The sequence below is a fragment of the Rattus norvegicus genome, chromosome 4, assembly GCF_036323735.1.
Source record: "Rattus norvegicus strain BN/NHsdMcwi chromosome 4, GRCr8, whole genome shotgun sequence".
NCBI lineage: Eukaryota > Metazoa > Chordata > Mammalia > Rodentia > Muridae > Rattus > Rattus norvegicus.
In genome coordinates this window covers 110,406,921-110,420,606 of record NC_086022.1, presented here as the reverse complement: position 1 = coordinate 110,420,606, position 13,686 = coordinate 110,406,921, and the positions used below count along the sequence as shown (strand labels likewise).

General features: G+C 36.8%; 1 pseudogene; it reads left to right on the top strand.

Moving 5' to 3' along the window:
- Positions 1-200: 200 nt before the first annotated feature.
- Rpl6-ps15 (ribosomal protein L6, pseudogene 15) lies at positions 201-3,738 on the top strand (annotated as a pseudogene).
- Positions 3,739-13,686: the final 9,948 nt, after the last annotated feature.

Sequence of the window (13,686 nt, the reverse complement as noted above, 5' to 3'; positions counted from 1 at the left end):
CACTGAAATTAATCAAAGGCCTCTCAAGGCTCTCTTCAAGGATTCCAATCCTCTCACAAGCTACTTAGCCTCAACTGTTCTCCATTACCTTTTCCATTTTTCATCTTGCATGCCCTCAAAACCAGTTCTACATGAATGGCTCTTACTTTCCAAATTGTGGCAAGGCATTAAGATGTAGTCTGAATTACAACTGTGTAAGTATGTGTGTGCTAACGTTAAAGAAATCTGTTCTTAGTGTTGCCACAGGTAACAACAGATCTCACCTCAGTGGTGCAGAGTTTTCAGATAGTCACAGCTCCTTCAATCCCAGCATGGTAAGCAGACATAGATTCATTCTTGACAAAAATCATACAGGGCTAGTCTCTGTTCAGCTCACAAAAAAGTTCTTTTGCTTTCTGAAACTTGATCTGGGCCTGAGTTGTTCTTGTTATTCATAGCCTTCTTCACTTTTAAGCTTCTGGAAGAATGGCCTTTAAGTTCATCCAAAAGTATTCAGTGGCTTTTCCAGTCCAAGGATCCATAGTCTCTATCTTTTTCCCACTCAAAATCCAAATATATCCAAGTTCATAATAGCAACAAGTCTGCTTCCTTGGTACCTGTTGCTACTATGGTTTCATTTCTGTTACTCTGAATAAAAAGGTGTCAAACAAATAAACTATTAGAAAAGAGATTTTTTTCATTGTACAATTCTAGATTTCTGAAAGTCCAGGCAGGAGCTTGGATATTCTTAGTCAAGAAAGAAATGAACACAAGCATCCTGATGGTTTGCACTTAAACTCAGTAAGCTTTCCCTTCTGTTACACAGTTTAGCACACAGCTAATAAAATGGTTCCACTCACATTAGGGTGAATCCTCCTATCTCATTTAAATATCAAGATTCCCTTCCAAAATGACTTTGGCTGATCAACAAATGAGTTCACACCATCTTTGATCATCTGACCAAGAACAAAGCAGTAAAAAAATTCAGCCTGAAGTAGAAAGTTGTTCTCATGATCCTACCTACGAGCCGAGAAACTACTAAAAATTGACAGCTTCTCAGAGAAGTAGAGTCACTTTGTGTGAGTGAATCTGTGTGTGTGTGTGTGTGTGTGTGTGTGTGTGTGAGAGAGAGAGAGAGAGAGAGAGAGAGAGAGAGAGAGAGAGAGAGGCCAATGATGTATTGCTCATGCCCTAGGAATTCCCATATGCCTATGGGCAATACTAATTAGATTCAGTATGTTAAAAAAACAGAGTGGGTTATGGTTAAGGTACATACATGCACAAGTATGTTCTAAAAGAATACCAAAAATTAAAAGAAAGTTATGAGAAAAAGTGTTTTAATCCCACAGTATTTGAAGTATCAATATTTTATTTTATTATTAGAGATTTATATGTAGCATTGAAAACAGTTTAACTTGCTGCACATTATAAATATGTTTCTCTCCTGTTTTATTTTGTAAATGCTTCTTCTTTGATTTTTAGACCTACAATCAATCTAGATTTAATTTATGTAACGTATGAAGCATGAGAAAATATAAATAAATGCAATATGATTTATTGAAAATGTTATCACTTCCCCATTCTATTTTGACATTGGTAAATGGACATTTTTTTCTGAGACATAAGAGTAAGGACAAGATTTACTCTTTTATGAAATATCATACAGATTCTATATTAGAAAAAATAAGCCTCAAAGTACTAATTATCTTTCTCCGAGAAATGCTAGCTAGAATAAAAGAACCAAATGAAGTGAGGTCCTCATTTGCCACAAGTCACTTCTGGAAAATTTGCAGTTCATGTGTGAGAGAAGGTTGCTCTAAACACATCTCAATTATGTCTTCTGAGCTCCAGCATTAGAATGAGAATCCAGGGAGTGCTGATGGGGTAAATGCAAAGAAACAACCAGAGGATTAAGAAGGATCCACAAAAACTGATAACAGAATATGCAAGAATATTGTGTGTTTCAAATAGCAAGCCTTAAGACCAACACAGTCAATGGTTTTTTGGGTGGGTGTTCAATCTACTCAATATTGGGGGTTAATTAAGAGGAGGTTAATGTGGTTAGGTGCTCTCTCATCAGCTCTTAAAATAAAAAAGCAAAAAGCTCAATTACATTCCAGAAGCAAAATTAAGAATATTCATGTAAATGTAAAAATATCCAATATCCCACAAGATAATACTGTGTAAAAATTATAGAATATATAAAAAAATATGAAAATATGCCCAAAATAGCAGAAAAGGTAGCCAGTTGAAATTGCACCAAAACTGACACAGATGTTAGAATTAGCAGACAAAGATATTTTAAAAAATTACCATTTTATCTGCATCTCTTATAAAAATTCAAGTCAATAATTGGAAGGAACTCAACATAGTTTTGAATTTTTTGATATGAAATTGCAGTGTCTGAATCGATAAACGCATTGGTTGGAATTAAAACACAGCAGTGCATAATAACCAGTGAAATACATGAAGCAAAATACTTTGAAAATAGTGATAATATCATCAAGGTATAAAAGGGAAAATCAAGTATAATAGTCTGTAACTCCAGCCCCTGACAGAAGGGAATGCTACAGGGACCATTTAAGCAATAAATACAAAGACACATACTGAGTTAGATGTAGAATAATTACAACATAATTCAAGAACCTCAATGGAATGGAATACAAAAAATGTCATAACAATAAAAGCCTAGCAAGGTGCATCGTCTTTAATTATCATCAAGGACTTGCAATATATAAAAAAGACAAAAGGTATCAAAAATATCAAGAAAAATAATTAAAGGATAAGCATCAAATTTGTCATCTGAATCAATATTGAAAAAACAAGCACTATTTCTTGTCTTGCAAGAAGGCAGGTGAAAAGTCAGAGAAACCTAGAACAAAGGAGAAGAAACCTTTGCCAAGAAGGCTGGTGGTGATGCTGCTACTTCCGGTGTCACGGCTGCTAGTGCAGCCAAAAAGAGTAACCTTAAAGTTACAAAGTCCAAAAAGGGGAAGCCCCATTGCAGCCAAAACCCTGTCCCAGTTAGAGGAGTTGGCAGGTACTCCCGATCTGCTATGTATTCCAGAAAGGCCTTGTACAAAAGGAAATGCTCAGCTTCCAAGACCAAGGTTGAAAGGAAGAAAAAGAAGATCTTTGCTACTGTCACAGAAGCAGTTGGTGGAGACAAGAAGGGTGGCACCTGGGTGGTGAAGCTTCGAAAGATGCCTAGGTATTATTATCCTGCTGAAGATGTGCATCGGAAACTGCTGAGCCATGGCAAAAAGCCCTTCAGTCAGCATGTGAGAAGACTGCGCTCCAGCATCACTGAGAAGGCTGCCCTCCAGCATTACTCCCCTGACTGGCCTCGTAATCCCCTCTGGCACCACAGGAGCGAGAGTGGTTTTCCTGAAGCAGCTGGGCAGTGGCTTGCTATTTGTGACTGGGACCTCTTGCCCTCAACAGAGTTCCTCTGTGCAGAACACACCGGAAGTTTGTCATCTCCACCTCTTCAAAAGTTATCAGCGAGGTTAAAATCCCCAAACACCTGACTGACACTACTTCAAGAAGAAACTGCTGCACAAGCCCAGGCATCAGAAGGTCGAGATCTTCGCCACAGAGAAGGAGAAAAATGAGATTACAGAGCAGGCAAAGGCTGGTCAGAAAACTATGGACTCATAGCTATTGCCAAAGATTAAAGCTGTTCCTCCGCTCCAGGGCTACCTGCCATCTCAGTTCTACCTGACTAATGGGATGCATCCTCACAAACTGGTGTTCTAAATTGTTAACAACCCATTTAAATAGCTTCATATAATTAAAAAAAGGGAAAAAATAAAAACAAGCAAATGTAAGCGGTAGTGTAACATATATATGTATATATATATATATATACATATATATGTTAGCTTTAAAAACAGAAATGAAAAACAATAAAATACAGAAAAGAAGTTTTAAAAAGGAAACCTAGAAATAGCATTGACTAATTTTAATTCATAGTCCATCTATTATATGTATAACTAAAATAATGGGGTTTGTGTATTGTGGTGACAGGGTATAGAAAGCAATGGGATTGAGTAGATAATACAGTGGACTACTGGACTCATGTGTGTACTGCCTTTGTACAAGGTTGCAAAGGCTGGGGAAATGCCTCAGCAGGAAAGATGGTTTACAGAGCAAACAAGAGGGCTAGAGTTCAGATCCCCAAACACTAAGCAAGATGAGTGTGGCCAAACACACAATGCATGTAAGTGCAGCAGTGGCTGTTGAGCAGCAGAGACAAAAGGATCACTGGATCACTGCGGTTAGCTCTCCAGTAAGGTAGCTCAAAATGTGGCGAGCTCCACTGTAGTTAAAGACCAAGACCGTGTCTTAGGGAAGCTACTGAATATAGAAGGACTTGGTGTTCTCATATAATCTCTGAGCATGTGAATGGACATGTACAACCAGAACCACATTTGTTGTATACTACATGTACCCAAACACATAAAAAGAACTAGATATAATTTTAAAATGCAAGGAAGTGCTAGATGGGTTTCAGTGAGGATTAAAGTTTGGTCAATATAGGCTGTTAAGTTAGGGGAGACCATTTTTTTTAATCTTAAGGAATTGTGTTGGTTTGAATAAGAATACTGCCCCACATAGCCTCATTCATATGTTTGAAGGCTTAGTCATCACAGAGTAGCACTACTTGGGATGGATTAGGAGGTGTGGCCTTTGTTGGAGAAAGTGTGTGAATGGGGGTAGCTTTTGAATTTTCAAATGTCCACATCAGGCCCAATGTCTCTCTTATCCTGCTTCCAGGAGATCCAGATGTAGAACTCTTAGCTACATCTTCAGCACCACCATCACTGAGTGCCACCATGGTCCTTATCATGATAATAAAGTAATATAAGCCTCTGAAACTCCCAAGCAAGCCTCAAATTAAATGTTTTCTTTTATAATAGTTGCCATGTTAATGATATCTTAACACATTAACAGGACAGTGAACAAGACAGAAGACTGGTACCAGTGAGCGGTGACTTTTTGTGACAGGTCTTAGCATGCTGTTTGTTTTCAGAATGTGCACTTTGGGAATTTGAGGAAGAAAAGCAGCTGAGTACTTTGAACTTAAAGAGGAGCCTAATTGACCATACTAGTTAAAGCATGGAAGACAGTGGAGTTGAGGGAGACACACAGTATGATGGCCCGGCTCAAGAAGTTTCAGAGGGGAAGAATATTAATAAATGACCTAGGGATCAATCTTGTGATATTTTGGCAGAGAATATGTCTCCTTTCTGACGTTGTCCACATATTCTGACTGAGGCTAAACTAACATGTAATGGACATTCCAAGACAGCCTAGTACTGACTGTGCTCCGTGGTTATTGGTAACGGACATTCCAAGACAGCCTGGTACTGACTGTGCTCCATGATTATGAGTGGTCACTCCTAAGCAGATATATAGTAAAAAGAAGTAAAATGATCAGGATGAGCAAGCAAAGATACAAAATGTACACTGTGAGGTAAAAAGGATCAAAAGAAAAAGTAATATAGAAAATAAAGTTCTGGTACTCACAGAAATAATTTTTTTAAAAGCCTAATGCTAAATGGAATAAAGGGAGTGGTAATCCCAGAGCAATATCCCACTCGGATAAGCTTCCAATTTGTAAAAGGGAATTAACCAATTCTTAAACAGTGAAGAAAAGCATCAACAGAAGGCTATATATATTATAGCATTATATTATATTATATTACATACAGCTATAAGTGGGACTAGGGCGGTATGTTCCAGCTCCAGCATTAAGCAACTTGGCAGCTTTAGTCACGTGGTTTTGGCTTTAGCCTGAAGGAAAAGAAGGGGGTGGGGTATGAAATGTCCCTCTATGACTGAGGAAATCCACTGAGACCAGGCATGGGTCAGGTGTGTCCCTGCACAGAGGGGAGTAAATGCATAGAGCTGTGAAGGTAAAGCCTAAATTTTACTGGCGACTCCAAAATTTTGTGGATATCAGAGCTATGAGCTGCCTGCCAGAGAAATCCGCTGAGAGGGAGTGGAACAAGCCCAAGAGAGAGAAGTGTGTTGCAGTCGTCAAAGCTGAAGAGAGCTGGACATCTGAAGAACATTTTAACATCAGACACGGAGATGCAGAATTTGCACGTTGCTCTGTTAGCTTTTGTTTTGTGTTGTTTCGTTTTTGTCCAATATTTCCTCATTATGCTCCCTTTACCGCTTTGCGAAATGGTAATGTGTGTCCTGTGCCATTGAATGTTGGAAGTATGTGATCTTCTTTTATGATTATGATTTTTACAAAGTCATACAGTTAAGACATTGCTATGATTCTCAGAAGAGATTCTAAACTTTGGACTTTTAACTTTTTAACTTTTAACAGTGTTGAGACTGTGATAGACTATGACGACTTTTGAAGCTAAACCGAATGCTATTTTTACTTTGTTTTCACTTTTGTTTGTTTTGTTTGTTTTTGTTTCACATGATGATATGGTTGCAAACCTATGGAGATCAAGGAGTAAAATGTGTATTTTTAGTTTAGAATGGCCTCTATAGCCTTATATGTTTGATACTTAGTCATCAGGGAGTAGCACTATTTTAGAAGGATTCACAGGTGTATAATCGCTGAGGGAAGTGTAGCACTGGGGATAGACTTTGACACTACAAAAGCCCCACAAAAACCAGTGTCTTGATCTTCCTGATTTCTGTAGATCCAGATGTAGAGACCTCTCAGCTACTTTTCCAGCACAATTTCTGCCTGTCTGCCGCATGTTTCTTCTATGATAATAATAGACTAAAATTTAAAATTGTGAGCAAATCCTTATTAAAATCTTTCTCTTGTAAAAGTTGCCATGGCCATGATTTCCTTGTTCCAGTTCTTCATGTGGTGCTATTTCCCCGCTTCAGAATTCCTGCTTTAGTCATTCTTTTCTGTGTATGTGTTTGTGTGTATCTCTATCTGTGTCTGTGTGTCTGTGTGTCTCTCTTTGTGTATGAGAGAGAGAGAGAGAGAGAGAGAGAGAGAGAGAGAGAGAGACAGAGACAGAGAGACAGAGACAGAGAGAGAAAGAGACAGAGAAAGTTTCTGGTCATTCTTGGTAGACGGATCATTCTGACACTTCATTATCAGAAGTGGAATTGGATTGATGCATAATGAAATGTTTAGTATTTTGAAAAATAATATTCAAATTAACATAAAAAATAAGCAACAGTGATCAATAATTTTTTAAAGATTTATTCATTTATTATATATAAATACACTGTAGCTGTCTTCAGATACACCAGAAGAGGGCATCGGATCTCTTTACAGATGGTTGTGAGCCACCATGTGGTTGCTGGGAATTGAACTCAGGACCTCTGGAAGAGCAGTCGGGTGCTCTTAACCGCTGAGCCATCTCTCCGGTCCCGTGATCAATACTTTTATTCACTTTCTTTTTTTGCACATATACAGCCTTAACTTTCTTTTCTTTCTTTCTTTTACTTTCCCCTTTCCATCTTTTTTCTTCCCTCTTCATTCTCTACTGAATTTTCTAGCTTTTACTCCTTGCTTTAATCATTTCCTAAAAATCTGTCTTTATAAGAGGATATGATGACTTCATTCTGAGTTTCAAATATTGATCACATAAAGTTCCATCCTAGAATGTAATATTGAATAAAGTGGAGCTACTTTTAAGCAACCTGTTATAGGTGTTAAGTATCTGAATATGACTAAATTTTTTCCTAGGGCTCCAAAAGAACACAAAAGAAGTTCTAGAACATTTTTTTGTGACATTGAAAAACCTTAAATTGATATTCTGGCCTTTTCACAAGTAAATATCATTTCCTTTTAGGTAAAATCAAGTACAGTGAGGAAAAGGCAGTAACATGTGCATTTATGTGTGCTAATGTTTGTATTATAACAACATTATATTTTTCTGTGAGATATTTGTGTTAAGAAAAATCATTTCATAGCTAAAACTACTGGGAAAATACCAGCAGAGAAAAACTAATAGAAGAAACAAAATGTATTTTATTTGTTTTGTGATGCTAGGAAGCTAATAGGCTCCAATATCTTCTTCATGAACTTCTCTGCCTCTGGGGAATGGGAAAATAATAAACACTAGAAAAAGGAAATGCAATATAGCACAACTGTGGAAAGGAATGTGGAGGTGAGGTGCCTTCCTTTTGTTTTTAGCAAATAAAGAATAATCTGGGAAAACACCAGATTGATGTTTAAATTCTGGGTAAATCATAGGAGGAAGGAAGGTTACATTAGATTTTTCAAAATAATTGCTGTTCACTAATCTGAACCATATTGCACAAAAAAATACCCATATAAGCAGAAAATTTGGAAATTGGGTAACTTAGAATATGGTAGCCTTGTGAGGAATCTCAAGAGATCTGGAGAAGAGAAAGGCAGAGGGTATGAGGGACAGCAGAGTTTGGCTGCCAGTGTGTGTAAGGTCAGCAGAAGATAACGAAAAGAAAGGTCTGTCTTTGTGCATGTAACCTGTAGCCTCTGAAAAACTTTTGACCAACAAATTCTATATCAAACAGAAGCAAAAGACACTATCAGAATAGTATTCAGCTCATACATGATTCAAACCAACACAAGGTACGCCTTCCTTGCAGAGAATGGTTTTACAACTTTCTAACATGAAGCTTGTGTGTCCTTAAAATAATGCATTAGCTTTTTGTTTTTATGTGCAGTTTTTCAATGCTGAATTTTATAGCTGTACCTATTTATATGGCCTGGAGTTCTCATAAAATTCTCTGCAAAGGCATTACCTCTCATACCACGGAAAGGGCTTAGGAAATTCCATGTAAAACACAACCAGGGTGATTTTTTTTTTGAGGAAGAAATGGTGTGTTCAAGTAATTATCAAGTAAGAACCAGGCACTGTGACCTTGCCAGGCACTTACTATCTTTTTGGTGGTATTGTAGCAAACTTATGTTGGGATGGATTTAGAGCGTACGAGATTTATTGGAGATTAATGCTGGTAGAAAACAACAAAAGGGAGAGAAGAAGATTGTGCACAATATAACAGTTTGCGATGTTGATCTGACCATGCTCTGTCTTTTATTTTGGGCCCTTCAGAAAGAAACTTCCCAGAAGGAGAATGCGAGTGTAGGTAGATGAACATCAGTGAAGATGGACTTACAGTAGGCAGATGAGTACAATTCTCGAGCATCTCATCTGATTCATTGTTAGAGAGTTCACCAATTCATGCTCTTCTTCAAAAGCTGGTGTTGGATTTATAAGAAGTCACAGACAGAAACTGTCTCTTGATTATCTATATCATGTGTTTGAATAATCAAGACTTCGTTGAAGGACAAGTAAAGTTGAAATGATCCTGGGAAACACAGACGTCTATTATTTGCATGTGTCCCCCACATCCATGTGTGTGTGTGTGTGTGTGTGTGTGTGTGTGTGTGTGTGTGTGTGTGTGTGCTGTGTAGTATTGCTAAGGAACATAGCTAGGGAACATATTATCTTATACATTCAATATAAATGATATATATATATATATATATATATATATATTCCACAAATGAATGCAAGTTAAAGGATTCCAAAGAATCCTTTCATAATTGGGATGACAGAAATGTGAAGAGTCTGAATTGATAAGTTAATGAACCCATAACCAGCCATAGGGAATCAGAATTTATGTCAGGCCACATGAGTTTCAGGCCAAGAATCGGGAAAATGCGATAACTTTTAAATATGACAGAGGGATGAAATAATAAAGTAAAAATTTTGTGGTTCCAGAAGGAAGCGTTTGGTAAGAACTAAAACTGCCCAAAAAGATATTATTTTGTTTATACTGGTTATTTCCTCCTTGTGAGGAAAAGATGATGACATTGGCTCTCTAACCTGGGCAATTTTAGACGTGCCCAATGGTGTATTACTATATCTGTGCCTAGAGAAGAAAAATAAGAAGTGACTGAATTTTAATTGTATTGAATTTGATGGTGAGATTTGTTGATCTTTTTCACTACTAATTACGTGTCTGTCTTGCACAGCATTGTTTATACATTGGGTTTTCCCACAGTGATATGGAACATGTAGAGAAAGGGGACTTTTCTCTTTCTGGAGGGCTCTGGTTGCACACTTGCTCATCTCCTCAGTTTTAAGGGAGAAATTTCCAGCCACAGAATCTGTAAGCTCTCAAAAGAAATCATCTTGCATTTTACAGAAAAAAAAATTCTAGAGAGTCTGGTTGTGTGTGCCTGGGCCAGCAATCATTATCTGGTTAGTACCAACTTATTTGTTGTTTTAAATCTAGAACCGTAATTAATATTTCACTGTGGTGGTTATTCTAGGTTGTCAATGTGAGTACATCTCATAAGCAGGGCACACCCATGAGATATTTTCTTTGCTTGACTTAAAGTCAATGGATGTACTTCTAGTCTGGACCTTTTGTATAGGAAGACACATTGATTTGATATGGATCTGGAGGCAGAAAGACATACCTTTATTCTGGGCCATACCTTCTACCGAAATCCTATAAGGGCATGAAAGAAAGAAACTTTTGCTCTTTGCCTGCTTGCTCTCACTTTCGAGCAAGTTCATTCCTTCACTGGCCTCAGAATTTACTTCTTTGAGATTCTAGTATCTATTGAAGGCCAGCTGAGACACCCAGTCTTTTAGAATTAACAAGTTTAGGATTTATGATTGACTGTTTGGTAATAGCCATATATATATACATACATATGTATATATATATATGTATGTATATATTATATATATTCACCATTTTCTTCTCAGATATGCTATTATCAATATAATATAATAGAATGTCTACTATATTATATATTCTACAAATTTATATATATTATATATGTGTATAGTGTATGTGTATATAAACATCGGCCAGAGAGAATGTTAAATACCCTGCTAGATACCTTCTTTTAATATTATTTACATTAGACCCATGAAATAGGGCTCCACTGAATCTGGAGTTCACTATTCCAGCTAGACAGTCAACCAACAAGACCTTTTATTTTCCTCTCTATATCCCCCATAGCAGTGAGGTTGAACGGTCTCAAAGTTACACCAAGATTTTTATGTGGGCACTGAGAATCAAATTCAGATGTCCATATTTGTACAAAAGCACTCTTATCGGGTGAGATATCTCCTCCAACCCTTTTGTTATTGTTGTTGCTATTGTTGTTGTTGTTGTTGTTGTTAAATTACAATCAATATATTAGATGGAAATCAGATAGAATTCCTGTCCACAGGGACAGTATATATGATTATCTGTTTTAAAATTAGAGGTCAGGAATTCTACTTTGTGTGTTTTGTTGTTGATAATGATGTGATTCTTAGGTTTTAATGTGAGAAAATGTGCTCATAGTTTCAGACCTCTTTAGTGATACATAAAGAGGACTGGATTGAAGAATAGGATAGCAAAATGTAGAGGAAGCACAAAAGCGTTCTTGACAAAGCCCTCATAATGACTATCAAACTGTGCATAGCCTCCTGCTGTGGTATGGTACTTACTTATGTTTCCAGGGTATTTCTTGGTCTTTTCCTTTAGTTCTGAGATTCAATTTCAAGTCTAAATAAAGATTACATTAAATTTTTTTATATTCTACAAATGGTGTGATAGTTATCCAAGCATAGGTTACTATCAATTATCACCACCCATATTTGTTCTCCAAATCTGTCAACTCTATTTGATTTATCTAATATGTTATTTACAAAACCTTGAAAAATGGTTTGCTAATTATTTTTAGATTTTATCATTTGCAGCTTCATAATTTGGAATCAAATACTCTTTTATATGGCAAATAAAGTCTATTCCTCCCATAGGTTTCTAGTATAATATTAAGCAACCATTAAGTATTGAGGAAAAAACGGTTATTAAATAAAAGGAGAAGGAATCAATAGAAAGATTTTTCAAATATATTTGCAACTAGAATTGTCTTACCTTTTGTGGTAGTTTGAATAAGAATGGGTCAAGAAGCTCATGTATTTGAGTGCTTATGCACCAGGTAATGAAATCATTAGAAAAGATTAGAATACTTAGTTGGAAGAAGTGTGTCACTGAAGATGCATTTTGATGTTTCATAAGCTCATGTTAGTCCAAGACCTAGCTCTGTTCTCTCCCTCCCCCCTCTCCCTCCTTTTCTTTCACATCAGGAGTATCAGGTATAACTAGCAACCACATCTCCAGTACCATGCCTTTCATGCCGGCTCTCATGCTCCCCACTATGATGCTAATATAAAGAAGCTTCCAAATAAGTGTTTTCTTTCATAAGCGTCTCTGTGGTCATGCTGTCTCTTCATAGCAATAGAATAGTGACTAATACACTAATGTGATAAAACAAGGATAATAGTCTTCCATTTAATACTATTTCCATTTACATGGTGGATATAAAGAATCCAAAAGAGCAATTCTGAAAGTTAACATCTATAGATTTGTTGCCATATGTCCAGATAGCCCTTTGCAAATACAATCTATCAAGATTACCTATTTATAGACCGGAGTGTTTTCTAAAGAGAAATGAAGGTTCTCAAAAGCTCTCTGCAGATCAGTGTAGTTTGTTGCTATACATTGCTCTGCTTGTGTCTATCTAGTATCTTCTCTAAGACCTGAGGCATATAGATTTATCTCAAGGTTCAACACATTTACTCAGTCTGAGTACAGTTTGTTGTAAAGTACTTAATGAAACATGTCGTTCCTTCAAGAAGCCTGTCAAGACAGAATCCTGTGGTTAGGGCTACAATAAAACTGATCACACTGGGATAAGGGTTAGCTGTAGTCAAGAAAAGCCTGTGTGATTCTGAAAGAGATAGAAGGAAGGAAGATGTGTTTACCATCTGGCTAGGCTCATCCAAAACCCCAGGACAGGAAGTCACATGAGAGCAGATCTGGCTTGAACACTCATTGTCTCTCTTTGATTCCATATTTCTTACTTGCTTTGAAAAAAGAAAAAGAAAAAACACAAAAAGAAAGGGAAAAGAAGGAGAAGAAAGAAGTAGCAGGAAGAGGAGGCGGCGGGGGAGGAGGGTGGACTTTAGGAGCTCATCACCAACTTCAGAAATATTCAAAAACTACAAAAAAAATGATAAATACCTCTTTAAAATGTGTGATTAATCCTTAAAGATTACAAAGTCTCCATGGAGAATTTGCAGTATCTTGGCAAAAATTCTTCATTTTTCTCTGCCTTACTCAATCCCAACAGTCTATTCAAATTCCATTGAATTTCAACACAATTTTCTTGCCTCTAAACCCAGATGTTTGAGAGGCTCAGAGAACTTGAGTGGTGAACAATAACTGGAACAAAACTGAACTTTCCTTGACCTTTTCCAAGTGATTCCATAAAAACATTTAGGCTTACACCACCAACCACTCATCTGGAAGCTTTTCCCTAACAACTACATTTGAATGAAGGCTTTTTAGCTATTAGCTTTGTTTAGGTTTCTTGCTTGTGCAAACTCTTTCAATGTCTATGCCATTTTCTGTTCCTTTTTGGTATCTAATTTTGAAATAAATTTGTCTTGTTCAGGAATAAAATATGCCACTTTAAATCCATACTGTATTTTGCTCTTTTATAGCTTAGAGCCTACAGTAGGATATTAGATTATGAGTTCAGGGAGGTTCCATAATTATTAGGAATCATCCTTTGGAAACTGCATACCATACCCTGAGAAGCTTTACTTCCTGTCTGTCTCTGTTTCCTTGTTTCTTTCTTTCTTGTTCTTTCCTTCTTTTCTTCTTTCTTTCTCTCATTAATTTATTTTCATTGACCTATAG